The sequence below is a fragment of the Chinchilla lanigera genome, unplaced genomic scaffold (genome assembly GCF_000276665.1).
Source record: "Chinchilla lanigera isolate Chin_1 unplaced genomic scaffold, ChiLan1.0 scaffold00018, whole genome shotgun sequence".
Taxonomy (NCBI): Eukaryota; Metazoa; Chordata; class Mammalia; order Rodentia; family Chinchillidae; genus Chinchilla; species Chinchilla lanigera.
Window position 1 is genome coordinate 14,050,807 of NW_004955419.1, and position 16,353 is coordinate 14,067,159.

Sequence of the window (16,353 nt, forward strand, 5' to 3'; positions counted from 1 at the left end):
ACATTTCAGGAAACAAAAGATCAGTGAACTTGAAGATAAAACAGGGACTTCAGAAAAGAGTGGTGATAGGTACAAATTCTCTATGATGGATATGGTCATTACGTATATCTAACATGTGCCAATAAAGTCTGACTGAAGAAAAAAAGAAACGAGTGGCACGTCAGCAAGCTGTGGGGCAACTTGAGTAGCCCAGTAAATAGGTAACTGGAATTCCTGAGGAACTGGGGAGGGAAAATACACTTGAAAAAGTAATGGTTGAGCTTTTTCCAAATTTGGTGGAAAAACTAGAAAGCCAAGAAACTCATTGAAACTTAGCAGGAGAAATATTAAGATGTCACAAACATATATTAGTAAAAATATATCTATATACCAAAGTACATCCTGATTAAATGGACTAATACCAGTGAAAAAGAGAAAATCTTAAAAGTATCCCCACCACACCAAAAAAAACCCACATTACAAACAGAGAAACAAAGGTAAGAATGACATCAGACTTCTTCTGGAGAACTACGTGCCAAAAGACAACATAGCAACATCTTTAAAGAATTGAAAGAAAAAAACTGTCAACTGGATTTTTTTTTTTTAATCAAACCCAGGAGCATACTTCCACTGAGATATATGCCTAGACAAGGTTGCTGGCCTTGAACTGGCAATTCTCCTGTCTCAGCCTCTCAAGTAGCTGTATTTACAGGCCTGTGCCACCATACCCAGCTCCGGAATTCTTTACCCAGCCAAAATATTCTGCAGAAACAAAGCCAAAATAAAGATTTTTTTTCAGATTTACAATACATGAATGAATGCAACATCCACAAATGTATAGTGCAGAACATATTAAAAAATCTCTCTGGTGAAGGCAAATGATGCCATATTTGACTCTTCATCCACACAGAATAAAGAGAACATCAGAAGTGGTAATTATCTGGGTACCTATAAAAGAAGCTTTTCTTCTAATTTAAATCTCTGTCAAGGACAATATAACTCAGATAAGGAACCATTGACTAAAAACCATCCAGAGCTCCCCACATCCCAGAATAAATTGTTATGTGCAGCCTTGTCTGAAGTCTGATGAGGTAATTGCAAGAAGCAAACTCCAGGGAAGCTATTAGCAAGTTAGCCTTTGCAATCATGTGGGAGTGTGGATTCTACTTCTGGAAGAAAATAAGGTAGATATGTTTAGTATGAAATTCAACCACCACAGCTGACATCTGTGGCCCAGCTGGGTTGCGCCGCAGCTAGAATATAAGGCCTATGGCAGGCAAAGCCTATTTCTGGGTCAGCATACCGTGATGGAAAGGGGCCCTTCCAGTCCTCAGCGGTGGATCCTAGTGGGAAGAGCTCATGGCGACCCGGGATCCCAAACTTTCTCCAGGAAACCTTCACTGGGAACCAGGCTGGTTTTACTAAAGTTGTGATAGAGAGGAAGCAGGTATTCCCTGTGTTTCCAGATTCCTCCCATCACTCTTGGACCCCTTTGAAGTCCTACCTCCATCACTTCAAATAAATGAAGTTTTTGTTTACTTCGCGGTCACCACTGACTTCCTAATTGTACAGATCACCTCTGCTCTGGGTTCTCCTCCACCTTGGCTTAATTATCTTTCACAGCTTCTCTGAAGGTTCCTCTGTTTCGGGACTCTTCCTGTCTTCTAAGGAAAGCGTGTTACCTACAGGGCCTGAGTTCCTTCCTCCCCCAGGATTCTCCCCCCGGAGGTCTCATGCCCTCCTACTGCCGTTCTTACCTGCTGTGACAATGACTCCCAGATCTCTCTCTGTCCAACTCGGGGCCCAGGGCCACCTCAGCACTGACACACCGGCCACCTACCTCCTTCCTCCGTGTGCCCACCCACCTCCCTGACTGCCGACCTAGACTGTAGCCCTACTTGTCTGCCTCCATGCCCTTCTACACAATGCCCGTGATATGCCTTCTTCACACCCGCCCACCGCCCGGGCCAGAGCCTGGGACACACCCTAAACAGCTGAACCCTGCCAGGGAATTCAGGTCTAAAATCAGCGTAAGAAACATAGATTGTAAATAGTCATTATTACTCTCATATAACCCCTCATTTTATTCAGGAAATGCACATGATTTTATACATAATAAGGGGAATAATAAATTTACCTCCCCCGTCTTGCGCTCCTTCTGGGAGCCATTTTCTCTTAGCGGGAGGCCTGGAAGCCCATTACTTCCCCTACAAGGTCTCTCCCTCCTCCTACTTGTGCCTTTTTTTCTTTTAATCCCACACATCGATTGGATTTCCCTAAGTGAAACGCGTAACTGCACTCAAAGTTCTGGTGAGTGAACCCTTATCTTGCCCCAAGCTCCTTCCCTTGACTTTGCCTTTCGGATGGTGAGAGCACCTCACTGAATCAGGCTGAAAACCGACCCCTCCTCTCCCTCACCCTTTCTTTCCGGTTCCCAGCCTCATTGTTCCCTCTTCCTTCCTCTGCACAACGTCCCTTTGTCTTCATTCTTACTGCCACCTACTAACCAGGCCCTCACCGCGTCCCATCTTGACTTCTCTGATAGTCCCCTAGCCGGTCTCGAAGGTCTCTCTCCAGGTCATGGTCCGTGTTGGCACTGGATTAACATTTTCTGAAGCAGTCATTTGGCCCTGTCACGCCCCCATTCAGAAGCCATCAGTGGCTCCCTGTTGGCTGTCAACTAGAGCCCAGGTCCTACCCACATCTAGTCACAAGCTGTCTCAAGTCTTATCCTCTGAGCTGGGAATACAGCTCAGCGGCACAAGCTCCTGCTTGGTAAGCGTGAGGTTCTGAGTTCGATTCCCGATACCAAAAAAAAAAAAAAAAAGGTAGATCAAGTCTTCTCTTCTACTCTTCCCAGACAAGAATACCATCTTTCTTGCCTGTACCCCAAACTTGTCCCACCTACGTCACTTCCCTCTACCCGAAACGCCCCCACCGTAAACATCTCCACTTGCCAACACTTGACCCAGCCTTGACGGTAACCTCCCAAGGGACTCCTCCTTTTCCCATCACTATCATTCTATGTACCACTTGCCTCACACTGATGGAAGCATCTCATGGTTTTCACTTGTTCACCCATGCAGCATATTTTATTGATCATTTACAATGTGCCAGGCACTCAACTAGGTGTGAGACAAGTAACTGAGACAGAGCCGTGGCATTCACAGAACTCAGTCTGACATAATAATGGACAAGGCGTGAGCCCCAGCAGATACTATGAGAAGAAAAGTGAAAAAGGGGAGCCTGAGCCTGAGCCTGTAATCTCAGCTCTCTGGAAGGCTGAGGCAGGAGGACTGAAAGTTTGAGCCCATCTTGGACAGCTTAGTGACTTACTGAGACTCTGCACCAAAATATAAAACAAAAAGAGTGTGAGGATAGAGCTCAGTGTGAAGGTTCTGGGTGCAATCTTCCGTAGAGAAAAAAAAAAAGAGAGGAACCTCATCTTGACAGTGGTCAGGAAAAAAAAAGCTTATTTTCAATTTAAGTATTATTTAAGCTGAAACCTAAAGAATGAGCAGAAAGTAGGCAGGCAGAGAAAGGGAAAAAGAAGGCTCCAGGTTGAAGGGAAAGTCTCCCCAAAACTTAAAAGCCCATGAGTAAGAGAGGACAGGGCTTGTTAGCAAAATCGAAAGGAAAAAAAGTCACAGCAAGAGCACAAACAAGGTGGAAGCAGGGGAAACAGCGTTGGGAAACAAGCAAGACCCAGAGGTTACAGCTTGTAAACTAAGTAAAAGAGGCTGGGATTGGCCCTGAGGGCAAGGAAGGTTTGAAGGCAAGGTGCAGTGTGATTGATCCTAATCGGTTGTTAAAAAGAGAGTGGATGGTAGCAACACAGATCAGAGGTGGATGCAGTAACCTGGTAAGAAAAGAGCAAGGCTTGGACTGGGAATAGCAAGAGGAACCGAGTAGGATTTGGATGCTAGAGTAATATGATTTGGATGAACCGAACTCAAAGGGACCAGGAGAAGAAAAGGGCAGAGATCATCATACAGCCTCCAAGAATGCTTTGCACATAACAGCTGCTCAATCAATATTTGTGGTACAAATGAACCTATAACAAGTAAAAGAACAAGAAGCAGAGGAGAGTAGACTTTTGGAGATCCCTTCCAAGGTAAGCCATAATATAGATTCAAGAAAAAAAATCAAAATTTATTGGTTTACATCCTCTGTATTTTAAACGGATGAAATCTTGTTAAGATAAATGTAGGGAATACCAAGTACATAGTGTCAGTGCCACAGACCACTTTCGATATTTCTGCTTTCCCAAATACTGTCTCTCTGAGTCTTTTTTCACCTCCCCAAAACCTTAGGCCTCTGAATTCCAGAATTTGCCACACTTCAGAAATGGTTATTTCAATAACAATCTAAATGCTTCAGAAATGGATTCATTCATCAGGTTTGTATCAAGTGCCTTCTCCGTGTCATGTTTTAACCTGGGTTGTAACCATGACAATAGACACGGCCCCGTCTTCTGAGGAGATATCTGTCCCCTTGAGCATTTAAATTAGATCAGGCATGTAGATGATGAGGTGTGTTTCTTTTTCTTCGTTTGCTCCCACAGAAGTCTCTTTGGGTTGTAGAGAGACCCTGGTCTCCAAAATGTCTAGATGCTTCCTATTTTGGAAAAGCATTCCGAAAAAGGGTGTCATTTTCATAATGTAATAGCACCACCTAGTGGTCGCAAATAGCAGTACTAATTGAACCAGAAAAATTTCCCTACAGACCCCTGCGGTATTCCCAGAAATGACTTTTACCATTTCTCGAGAACTTTTCCTTTCTCTATTAAGATAATCTAGGAGTTGATTCTCTAACACCTAATAGATACTTAATAGGTGTTTGTTAAATAAATGCAAAAGTGGAAGAGCCTATTAATTTCGTACTCTGGTTACTTATGAAAGAGGAAATTTAGAAATTTTTCTCCAATTTTGCTGGACTCCAAATGGCCTCTAGTCACTTCCAGCTAAAGGCCAACATGAGCCCTGTCCTTCATTTACCACATTTGAATAAAATGATATTTTTAAGGGTCACTGAATCACAGGAGAAACCCAAAGAGCATTGTATAATTCAAAATACAATAAAGTCCGTCACCCCCAAGATCAAGGCCAGTAACAAACAGGACGCTGGTTCTAAGGAGAGGAGAATGTGGGCCTGGGACATCTGAAGGTGCTTTTATTGATTTTGCTTCTACACACAGGCCAAAGTGGGCCAGGCGTCCCTGGGAAGTGTGCTCAGCGGGAATGGTGACCCTAATTGAGTGGCCCAACACCAGCAGGGATCACAAAGAAAACAGAAAAGAACGAAAGAAAACAAGGACTATTTCTTTGGAATATAGCCTCCAAGGACAGTATTTCAACAGGCTAAACTTTAGGTACTATCGTGGGTGTAAACGTACAAAGCAGATCTCCAAGCAGTCCTGGCTTCCCAAGGCCCAGAGGGAAAATGGCAGTTAGCAACGGTTACCTGGCTCCGCCTTTCTCAGAACCTTGAGAGGTAGAAGCAAAGCGTGCCTGAGGGCTCTGCCCCCTCAGTCAGTTCCTTGCTACTTGGCCTTTTCCTTCCTTCTTGCTCAAGAGTGTCACAGTCCCAGCTTGCATTTGAGAGAGGCAGCCAGAGAGGGATCCGGATACAGAGGACACAGAGGGAGGGGGACCCAGATTCTAAGCCCAGCCCCCTTCTCTTGCTGGCTTTTGACTTTTGGCAAATTATTTAACCTCTCTAGCATGGCTACCTGGTGCACTGTAAAAGCCGTAGACCAATTCTAGGAGTGCTGCTTTTATTATAATCACCGTAGATTCTTTGAGAGAATTTTCCAACAGATGGTAGCCAAGCATTTAAAGGGTACCTCTTTTGTAATTCACCCAAAGAACCTACAGGGTTATCATTGGCCTTGGATTCTGAGCCTAATCTAAAAAATGTAGACAAGATACGTACGAAGTTGGCCAGCGATCCAACCAAAATGGTGGGTGTAAAGCACGAAGAAAACTAACATGGTAGGAAGTGTTGTTTCCCAAAGTTCTGCTTGTGATTACCCAACTTTGAGGAATTGGGATGGCAAAAGTAAAACAAGTTCTAAACTGCATTATCTCCCCTTTGAAAATAGAACCAAAGGCTAGTATTGAAATAGCAAATACCGTCTCACTCCAAACATGTCCTGATTAACAAGGTAACTTTGTACTCCTGAAAGGGGTTAAAAGAATATATTAATTTCTGGGAGTTGCTTCACCAAGTAAACAATAATTAAGTACATTAAGTTACTTATAAAATATTTAAACCTTCTCTGAGTCTTCACATAAAAGAAGGAAATGAAGGATAAACCCCACCCCTGACCTCACCCCCACCACTAACCCCTAGAAATTGGCTTTGTGCTTGTGGACAATCTGAGACAGGCTAAGGAAAAGTGGAAAGTTGTAAACTTTTAAAAGTTAGTCCTCAGGAGTCATTCTGCAATGCAATATACATTTGAGAAATCGTTGTTTTCAGGGAAACAGCCCACACAGAACTTCTTTGATTCCTGTCACCATGAAAATTCGGCTAAGTATCACTCAGGCTAGTAACACAAATGTCAGAGAATATGGATTTGGCTTGGAAAAGAGGACTGGGTAGGTAGCAGATCTGGATTTCTAATTTGATCTGTTTTGAGGTAATGATTAATCTGCCCTCCCTGTACAAACTCCACCTAGAATAACCACATAATTGATTAGGGAAAAGTTTCTCTTTAGAGAAAGAGCTCAGGCCCAATCACAAGTTCCACCTGTGGCATGACAGTGTGAGGCTCTCCAGAGACTCTTTTTCCAGTGAACTGATCAAAATCACTTAAAACAAAAAAGTGTGTAAGGTCTCTGTGAGGGGCTAGTGCATAGCTCACTGGTGAGCACTTGCCTAGCATGTGCGAGGTCCTGGGTTCAAACCCCAGCATCACAAAAAAAAAAAGTTAAAAAAACTTTTCAAAGTATCTGGGAATAGTCTTAAGAGCAAACAACAAATGAAGAAATACAAAAATTTAGTAAAAGGTTAAAGTCTACAATATGCGAACCAAGGCCAGCGGTTCAACCAAAATAGTTAGTATAAAGCACGGCCCAGGTCCTCTCTGGGGCCCCACTGCAGTGAGGCAAAAACTACACCAGCCTGGTAAACACAAGGTCTACCGAAGTATTTTGTTTTGTTTTGGTTTTGTTTTTCTTTCCGGTACTGGGAATCGAACTCACAACCTTGCGCTTGCCAGGCAGGTGCTGTGCCACTGAGCTACATCCCCAGCCCCGAACACAAGGTCTAAGTCAAAGGCACAGGATGTCAGCCTTGGTCAGCCTTCCCCAGCTACCTGTTGCCAAGACTAATTTCCAGGTGGGCATAGCCAATACAAGTAGGGCTTCTCTTCCTCTACCCAGCTCCCACTGTAAAGAAAGCTCTAAGTGGGGCATGGCACACCTGACAATACTGGGGTCCTGGCAAGAAAGGCAAACCCAGGAGACCTGTGACTCCTACCCCAACCCCATCTAGCAAGAACTCAGCCCCTAACATGGCTGTCACTCAGAAAGAAGTACATTCAGAGCCTGGGCTTAGCGATTTCCCCAGGACCAGGCCAGAGAACAAACAAATCTGGGAAACTCACAAACATGTGAAAGTAAAAACCTAAACAAACCTAGATAGCCAACAGGTGAAAGAGATCATCAAAAAAGAAATGAGAATAATCTTTCAGGTAAATTAAAATGAGGATATAACTTATCAAATTTTATAGGATACAGCTAAAATAGCACAGAGAAACTTATACCTATAAATATAAATGTTTAAATATTATTAAAAAGAAGAAAGACCTTAAATCAACAGCCTATCTTCCATCTTAAAATATTGGAGAAAAATGCAGCTACAGCAAACAGAATGAAGGATATAATAAAGACATGAATAAAAATTAATGAAATAGAAAAAAATTTAAATCAATTAAAACAAAAGCTGGTTCTTCCAAAAAAAAAAAAAATTAACAAAATTGACAAACTGTTACCTAGTCAGCTAAGAAAAAAAAAGACATTACTAGAAAAAAAAGGGGAACCAGGTGTGGCACAGCCTGTAATCCCAGCATTCAAGAGGCTGAGGCAGGAGGATCGCCACAAGTTCCAGGTCAGCCTGGGCTACAAAGTGGGCTCAAGGCCAGCCTGAACTACACAGAGACACCCTGTCTCAAAAAGACAAAATAAATGAATAAATAAATAAATAAATGCGGAGACATTATCAACCTTACCAAAAAGAAAAAGATTATAAGAAATACTACAAATAATTATATGCTAATAAATGACAATTTAGATAAAATGGATAAGTTTCTGGAAGCACACAAATTACAGAAACTGACTCAAGAAGAAAACAGGTAATTTGAATAGATTTATAACAATGAAAAGAATCAGTAATTGAAAAATTACTCATGAAGAAAAGCCCAGCCCTATATTGCTTCACTGATAAATTCTACCAACATCTAAAGAATGGTCATAAGAGCAAACTCCCTTCACAAACTCTTCCAAAAAAATAGAAGAGAGCACTTCCCAACTCACTGTGTGAGTCCCTGATACCAAAAACAAAGATGTCACAAGAAAATTACAAACCAATATCTCCTTTAATATGAATGCAAAACATCCTACCAAGCTGAATCCAATAACATGTAAAAATAAGTATACATGTATGAAGTAAAATTTATCCCAGTATCCCAGGAATGCAAGTTTATAGGTTGTCTTAATATTGAAATATATATATATGTAATAAAGAAATAAAAATATATGATCACTACAATAGACATAGAAAAAGCATTTACAAAATCCAATGTCCTTTCAGGGTTAAAAAAAACAAAACAAAGAAAAAATAGCAGAGCAGTAACCACAACTCTCTGAGATTTGGAATCTGGCACTGGAAAAGAACTCGAAGAAGGAAGAAAGAGAGAAATTGATCCCCAGGAACCAGGAAGGATTTGACAGGAAAATTAAAACTTACAGAGAAATTGAAGTGACAGAACACAATGTGAAGAAAGAAAGAAAGAAAGAAACAGTGTGCACTTTCTTCCTGGCTCCAGGCTTATGGCTTGCAGGAAGGACAAACCAAACCCACAAAGTGAAAGCTGCAGGCTCCACAGACCTCAGAGAGAAACGCAGCGGTGAAACAGACCAATGGGTGCCATGATCTGCAGGGACAGTGCAGGGGTTCTGCTCCCATGTTAGTCCAACAGGCAACAACAGCTGGTGAGTGGCTCCTGTCCAAGCTCCTGCCGTATCCTTGGAGAGAGTGCTTGGTCAGATACCATTCCAGGGAAGGGTTGACTGTTTGATTTGAACCTGGGACTCACAGCAGCCTTGGACAGCTTCACTTCAGGGCTCCCAGTGTTACGTCCCCACAGTGACTATGTAAGACAGTATGGGAGACAGCCAGTCAGGAAACAGGCTGCAAAGAGACCCCCCATAACAGTTTGAGCTAAAGGACACAGACACACCCCTGCAGCCAGAGGCCTGGCCCAGTCTGAGCTGCCCTGGATCTGAAAGCCACTGTGTTGGTGCCCTCACCCTGCTCCTACTGCTGCTGGTGCCTGCATCCAGCGTGGACCTGGTGTCTGACTGCCTTATTTATCTACCAGTGTGAGCAGGTACGTGTCTTGACTTGGACACTGCTCCAAAATTGTAGATCCCAGAAGACACACATACACACACACACACACACACACACAAATTCAAAATCATAGAGAAAATTATTTGTGTGTGCGTGTGAGAAAGAGAGAGTGTTGTGTTTGTTTATCTTATTTGCTTTCCTCTTTCTTCTTCACCAGTTTATTGCTGTTTGGGGAATTTTCTTTTATCCTTTTTTCTTGACTCTTACCTCTTTCTCTTTTTTCTTTCTTCTTTCCTCTTTTCCCTTTCAATTTTTCTCCCCCTAATTTTTTCTCTTATTTTTACTCCCTATATAATTTCTTCTATTTTCCTTCTTTTTCTTTTATCCTCTATTTCTCATCAGTTTTTTCTGTTACCTTTACCTAATTCTATAAACATCCTTCTGCTCACCAGGATTTTTGTTTCTCTTTGTTTTTTGAAACAGGATCCCACTATGTAGCCCAGGCTGGCCTCCAACTCATGGCATTCTCCTGCCTCAGCCTCCTGAGTGCTAGGATTATAGGTGTATGTACCACCATTCCCAGCCCCCAATAGGATCCTTTGTACCATTTTTCTCTTTTCCTTCTCATATCATATAGTTGAAGATTTCAAATTTTTCTTCTTGTATCTCACCATTCCCCACCCCCTATATCACTAATAGTATAACCATAAAGCTTTATTAAGCTTGAGACAGTTTAACACTATAAAATTCCTGTTGAATTCTTTTCTCCCATTAGGAGAGATATAGCCATCACATATTAGCTGTAAGACAACACCCGGGTTATCTTAATGTTTATATCATACGTGTTGGTTACTTTTCTCTCATTGCTGAGACAAAATACCCGACACTCAAAATTAAGGATGGAAAGGTTTATTTAGCTCACACTCTGTGGAGGTTTTAGTCTGTAATCAGCTGGCTCCAAGGCAGGGTGGCATGGCACAGCCGGAAGAGCTCAAGGCAGCAGAAGACAGAAAAAGCAGCAAGAGCAAAAGGGGAGAGCAAGCCTTTTTTCCTCCCTTATATTGTAAGCAGGCTACCACCTTCTAGGGTGGGTGTAGCACTCACACCATCTCCATGTCCTCCTCTTGCACAGGATGAGGATGTTTACAAAGTGAGGACCCTGGTTCTTTATTGAGTTACTTCATTAAACTTCTTTTTTTTTTTTTTTTTGGATTTTTTTCTCCGGTACCGAGAACCGAACTCATGACCTTGCGCTTGCCAAGCAGGCGCTTTGCCGCTGAGCTAAATTCCCAGCCCCCAACTTCATTAAACTTCTAAACTTCTCAAGTTGACACCATGTATCAACCATTACACCATAATTGTGGATGTCTTCTCTAGAGTTAAGGGTGATATATAATTGGTTCTTATGCTATTCATGGGTTTTCCTTGTAAGCCAACACCTAGATTACCTTTGTGACATTAACAATACTAAAGTACATAGCCAGAGAACTTGGTGTTGGGCCAATTACACTGCATTCTCCCCTCCCCAGTTAACTGAGGTGGTCAGATCTTGGGGATGAGGCAAAGGATTATAGTTAGCTATGCTCAAAGTACATCACTGAGAAGTAACTAATTTAAGAGATGTCTATACTAGTAACAAAACCATAACACTGTAAGAACCCATAAACCTCAGCACAAAACAAAATAAACAAACAAAAATAGAAACATGAGAAGACAATAAAATGCCTCCCAAAATCCCAACTCCCCAGAAGCCAATTCAGGGAGCATCCAAGGGGAGAACAGCATAAGCCACATACCCAAATTACTTGAGGGGATAACAAAGATTATAAAACAGATCAAAGAGGTACTCAGCAAGATCACAGATGATCTAACTAAACAGATAATGGTAGTTATCAGGGTAAACTGAGGCACAGCTGAGACCACTGAGACAGGCAGAGTTTAAGCAATGTGCGAGGACTTTATTGTAGACCAGACACGGCCAGGCCAAGGTCAAAAAGACCACTGCACCAAGCAAGGGGTGAAAGCATGTTTTATAGGGGAGTTTAGGTAGGAGAGAAGGGCATTGCTGAAGGAGGTACAAAATTTTCAGTCTCTGAGTAGGGGGTCTAGGGCTAAGTGATAGGGTGGTGTTGGGTACAGGGGGTGATGGCAGGAATGATAATGTCTCTTGTGGATTTTCGTGAAATCAGCTCTCTGCAGGTTGAGCTATGTGGGGAAGCTACTAGCCAGTTAAGCTTTGTGAGTGAAGCTACCAGCTTTCCATCGAACGCCAAGCTCCTGCAGGTATGAGTAACAGATCTGCTTGGGGAGTTTTTCTTGCCTAACTGGGTAGGGGTCTAGTTTGGAGACCTGACAATAGTAATAACAAAAATTGACCCAGGAGCTTCAAGAAGACACTAATAAGAAGTTAGCTGCACCAAACAAAATGATATAAAACATCACTGACCTCTTCAGCAAAGTCTTAAAGTCCACAAAAAGATTCCAATTAGATATCCACAAGATTAAAAATTATATTAGAAGTATGGGCAGCAGAAGTGACAAATATAAAGACAGAATTTTTTGTTTGTTTGTTTTGTTTTTTCCAGTACCAGGAATCGAACTCACTACATTGCGCTTGCAAGGCAGGCGCTGTGCCGCTGAGCTAAATCCCCAGCCCCTAATAAAGACAGAATTTCAGAATTAGAAAACAATGATGCCTTCTAAGACCAACTATTCAAAGATACCTTAAAAACAAGAAGGCTGGGCGTGGTCGTGCATGCCTGTAATCCCAGCACTCGGGAGGCTGACGCAGGAGGATCATTTTGAGTTCGAGACCAGCCTAGGCTACAAAGTGAGCTCAAGTCCAGCCTGAACTGCACAGCGAGACCTTGTCTCAAAAAGACAACCAATCAATCAATAAATAAATAAATAAATACAAGAGAGTATGAAAAATGGATCTAATAGCTGATAGATGATGCAAAGATTAATCTAGGAGTAACTGGAATAATTGAAGCCAGGTGCAATGGCACACACCTGTAATCCTAGCAGTTGGGAAGCAAAGGTAGGAGGATCATCATAAGTTCCAGACCAGCCTGGATTACCTAGAGAGCTCAAGGCCAGCCTGAACTACACAGCAAGACCTTGTCTCCAAAACAACAATAACAACAATAAATCCATTGGAATAAGTGAAAAATCAGAAGACAACACAAATGTCATTTTTTAAAACCCTGTTCACAGAAATAATGGCAGAAAATTTCACAAATATAGAGAAAGAAAATAAACATACAGATAAATGAAGCATATAGAACCCTAAATAATGGTGACCAAAGAAGAACCTCTCTATGCTATAGTATACTCAAAGTATCAAGAGTTCATCACAGAGACAAAGTCTTAAAAGTTGTTAAAGAAAGGCAAAAAATCATACATAAAGGTTAGAATTACAGCAGATTTCTCAACACAAACCCTAAAAGACAGGAGGGCTTGGACTGAAATGTGTCAAGCCCTAAAAGGTAACAACTTCTAACTCTGGCTTATGCAAAACTTTCCTTCAAAAATGGATGGAGAAAAAGTAAGTAAATAGGGGCTGGGGATTTAGCTCAGCGGCACAGTGCCTGCCTGGCAAGGGCAACGTCGTGAGTTCAATTCCTGGTACCGGAAGAAAAACAAAAACAAAAATAAATAAATAAATAAATAAATAAAATTTTTTAAGTAGATGGCAAGCTGGGGATTTAGGTCAGTGTCACAGCACCTGCCTAGCAAACATGGGGTCATGAGTTTGATTCCTGGTACCAAAAAAAAAAAAAAAAAAACCAAAAAATGGATGGAGAAATAACACATTTCTAAGACAAGGAACAAATCTGAAAAAATTCATGACCACCAAACCAGCATTTAAAAACTTCTCAAGCATATCCCAGAAAGAAATAATGAAGCCAGCAATACCAGTAAGTCAAAAAGAATTAATACATTTGGTGGGATGAGAAGCTAAGGAAAAGGAAAAAATAAGGAAATAGGTAGCAGGAATATAATGCAATGACAGGAATAAGTCAATACCTTTCAGTAATAATTCTCAATGTGAATCGTCTCCATTCCCCAATCAAAAGACACAGGTTGACGGAAGGTATCAAGAAACAAAACACAACAATGTGCACTATACAAGAAATATAGTTAACTTTAAAATTTTACACATTAAAAATCAAAGCATGGAAAATGATATTCTAAGCATTGGGAACCTGAGAAAAAGCAGGAGCACCTATCCTAATTTCAGACAAAGTAGTTGTCAGGCCAAAAGTGATCAGAAGAGACAAAGAAGGTCACTACATATTGGTTAAGAGAACAATTCAATGGGAAGAGATAGCAATTATAAACATATATGCACCAATACTGACATGCCCAACTTCATAAAACAAACCCTTATGGACATGAAAACTCAGATAAACACCAAGACAATTGTAACGGTGGACAATACCCTCACTGTCATAAATAGATCAACTGGAGAAAAAAATCAGCAAAGAAATATCAGAGTTGAACCAAACCTTCAAATAAATGGACTTAATAGCTATCTACAGAGTGTTCCATCCAACAACAACAGAATTCTTCTCAGCAGCATGTGGGGCTTTCTCCAAAATGAACTACATACTAGCCCATAAAGCATACTTAAGTAAATGCAAAAGAATCAAATTATCCCGTGTATATTATCAAAATCTAGTGCAATGAAACTAGAAACCATTGACAAAAGAAAGCACAAAAACTATGCAAACACATGGAAATTAAACAACACCCTCTTGAATAATCAGTGAGTAACAGATGAAATTAAGGAATAAATTAGACAGTTCCTACAGTCAAACAATAATGCCAGTATGATGTTCCAGAACCTATGGGACACAATGAAACCAGTCTTAAGTGGGAAGTTTATAGCAGTGAATACCCACATCAGAAAAACAGAGTGACCTCAAATAAGTAACCTAGTAATACAACTCAAAGCCCTAGAAAAACAAGAACAAGCCAAAGCTAGTATGAAAAGGAAATTACAAAGATCACATGGGAAATTAATGAAATTGACACTAAAAAAATACAAAAAATCAGTGAATCAAAGAGTTGGTTCTTTGAAATAATAAAGTAGATAAACACTTAACCAATCTTATCAAAATAAGGAAAGAAAAGAGCCAAATCCATACAATTAGAAATGAAAAACATGAAATAACAAGAGGTTCTGCCAAAATCCAGAAGATCACTGGTAACTGGTTTGAGAACCCATACTCTATTAAAATGGAAAATTCAGAAGAAAAGGATAGATTCCTAGATACATATGAACTGCTAAAGCTGAACCAAGAAGATATAAAAATCCTAAATAACCCCATATCAGCCAATGAAATTGAAGAAGTAATTTTTTAAAAAACTATCAAGTAAGAAAAGCCCAGGTCCTGACAGATTCACTGCTGAATTCTACAAGATTTTAGAGTGGATGGATGGTGAAAGATAGCCAGCAGATCCTGAGGTGAGGCTCATGTGCCTGCCCCCACCCTGGCTCCCAGTGTCCACCAGGTCGGCCTGGCCCAGCCATGCTCAAGGCAATTCTCAGCTTCAACAAGGAAGCTACAACTCTCCAAGTTCTACCAGCACTACAGTAAAGATACACAACCACAAGTCATCAGGGAGACTTTCCATTTGGCATCTAAGAGATTAAAATGTTTATAATTTCCTAGAAGAATTATTAATTGGAGGATCTGACAACAAATTGATTTATACACATTATACAACACTGTATTTTGTCTTTTGTGTGGATTCTTCAGAAAGTGAACTTGGCATTTCAGATCTAATTCAAGTGTTCTTGGAAACATTAGACAAATGTTTTGAAAATGTCTGTGAACTGGATTTAATTTTTCAGGTAGAAAAAGTTCACAATATTCTTGTGGAAATGGCGATGCAGGGGAATGGTATTGGAAACCAACATGAATGAAAGTGTTACACAAATTAATGCACAAAATAAACTGGAGAAATCTGAGGCTGGCTTAGCAATAGCTCTAGCTCAAACTGTACCAGCTGTAAAGAATATGAATCCTTCCAGCCAGTATTCCTGTAATCCCAGCACCTGGGTGGCTGAGGCAGGAGGATCACCACCAGTTTGATGCCAACCTGGGCTACATAGTGAGTTCAAAGCTAGCCTGAACTACATAGCAAGACCCTGTCTCAAAAAAAAAAATATCTCCCTGAGATCCCAAGAAATCATTAAAGAATTGGATTATAGATTTCTTTTTTGGTTGGGTCCTTTTCTGGTTTTGGAATCAGGGTAATGCTTGCTTCCATGAATGACAGCTTCCCTTTCAATTTCATTAAAGAGTCTAGATCTCTTCTCCTTGGTGACATCAGTATAAAAGTGCCAAACCAGCTCTCTTTTAAATAAAATACTAAGAAGACCATTCCCAAGTAAAATCTAGGGCAAAAGTCATCTAAGTTTACCAGACAGTTGTTTACCAAAAATAGAGGAGAATCTTAACTTTTGTTCTTGGATTTAATTCAAAGGAACTGTGTAAAAATTATGTAAAATCAGTATGAAAGTTCAGTGTTGCTTTTCCTGCTCAGTGATTTTAAAGAATAGTATAGTTCAGGTGTGTTTTTTTTTTCCTTTTCTAAATTACGTTTTTTCTTTTCCTATCATTTTGTTACAAAATTCTTTTACTTTTTCCATAAAATTAAAAAAAAGTTTTTCTTTAGTGAGAGGCATTAAGCCCAGGGCATTTCACACTGAGTACATCCCCAGCCCATTTTATTTTTCCATTTTGAAACAGGATCTCACTAAGTCACTAAGTTGCCCAGGCT

General features: G+C 40.7%; 1 long non-coding RNA gene and 1 pseudogene across 1 annotated transcript in view; both read left to right on the top strand.

Annotated features, from left to right (window-relative positions):
• The first annotated feature begins 3,423 nt into the window (after window positions 1–3,423).
• Window positions 3,424–16,353, top strand: part of LOC106148281 — a 14,838-nt gene continuing 1,908 nt past the window's right edge. The window contains exon 1 of the long non-coding RNA XR_001233566.1: window positions 3,424–4,093. This is a non-coding gene — a long non-coding RNA (uncharacterized LOC106148281). The remainder of the gene's footprint in view (window positions 4,094–16,353) is intronic.
• LOC102019505 lies at window positions 15,007–15,671 on the top strand (annotated as a pseudogene).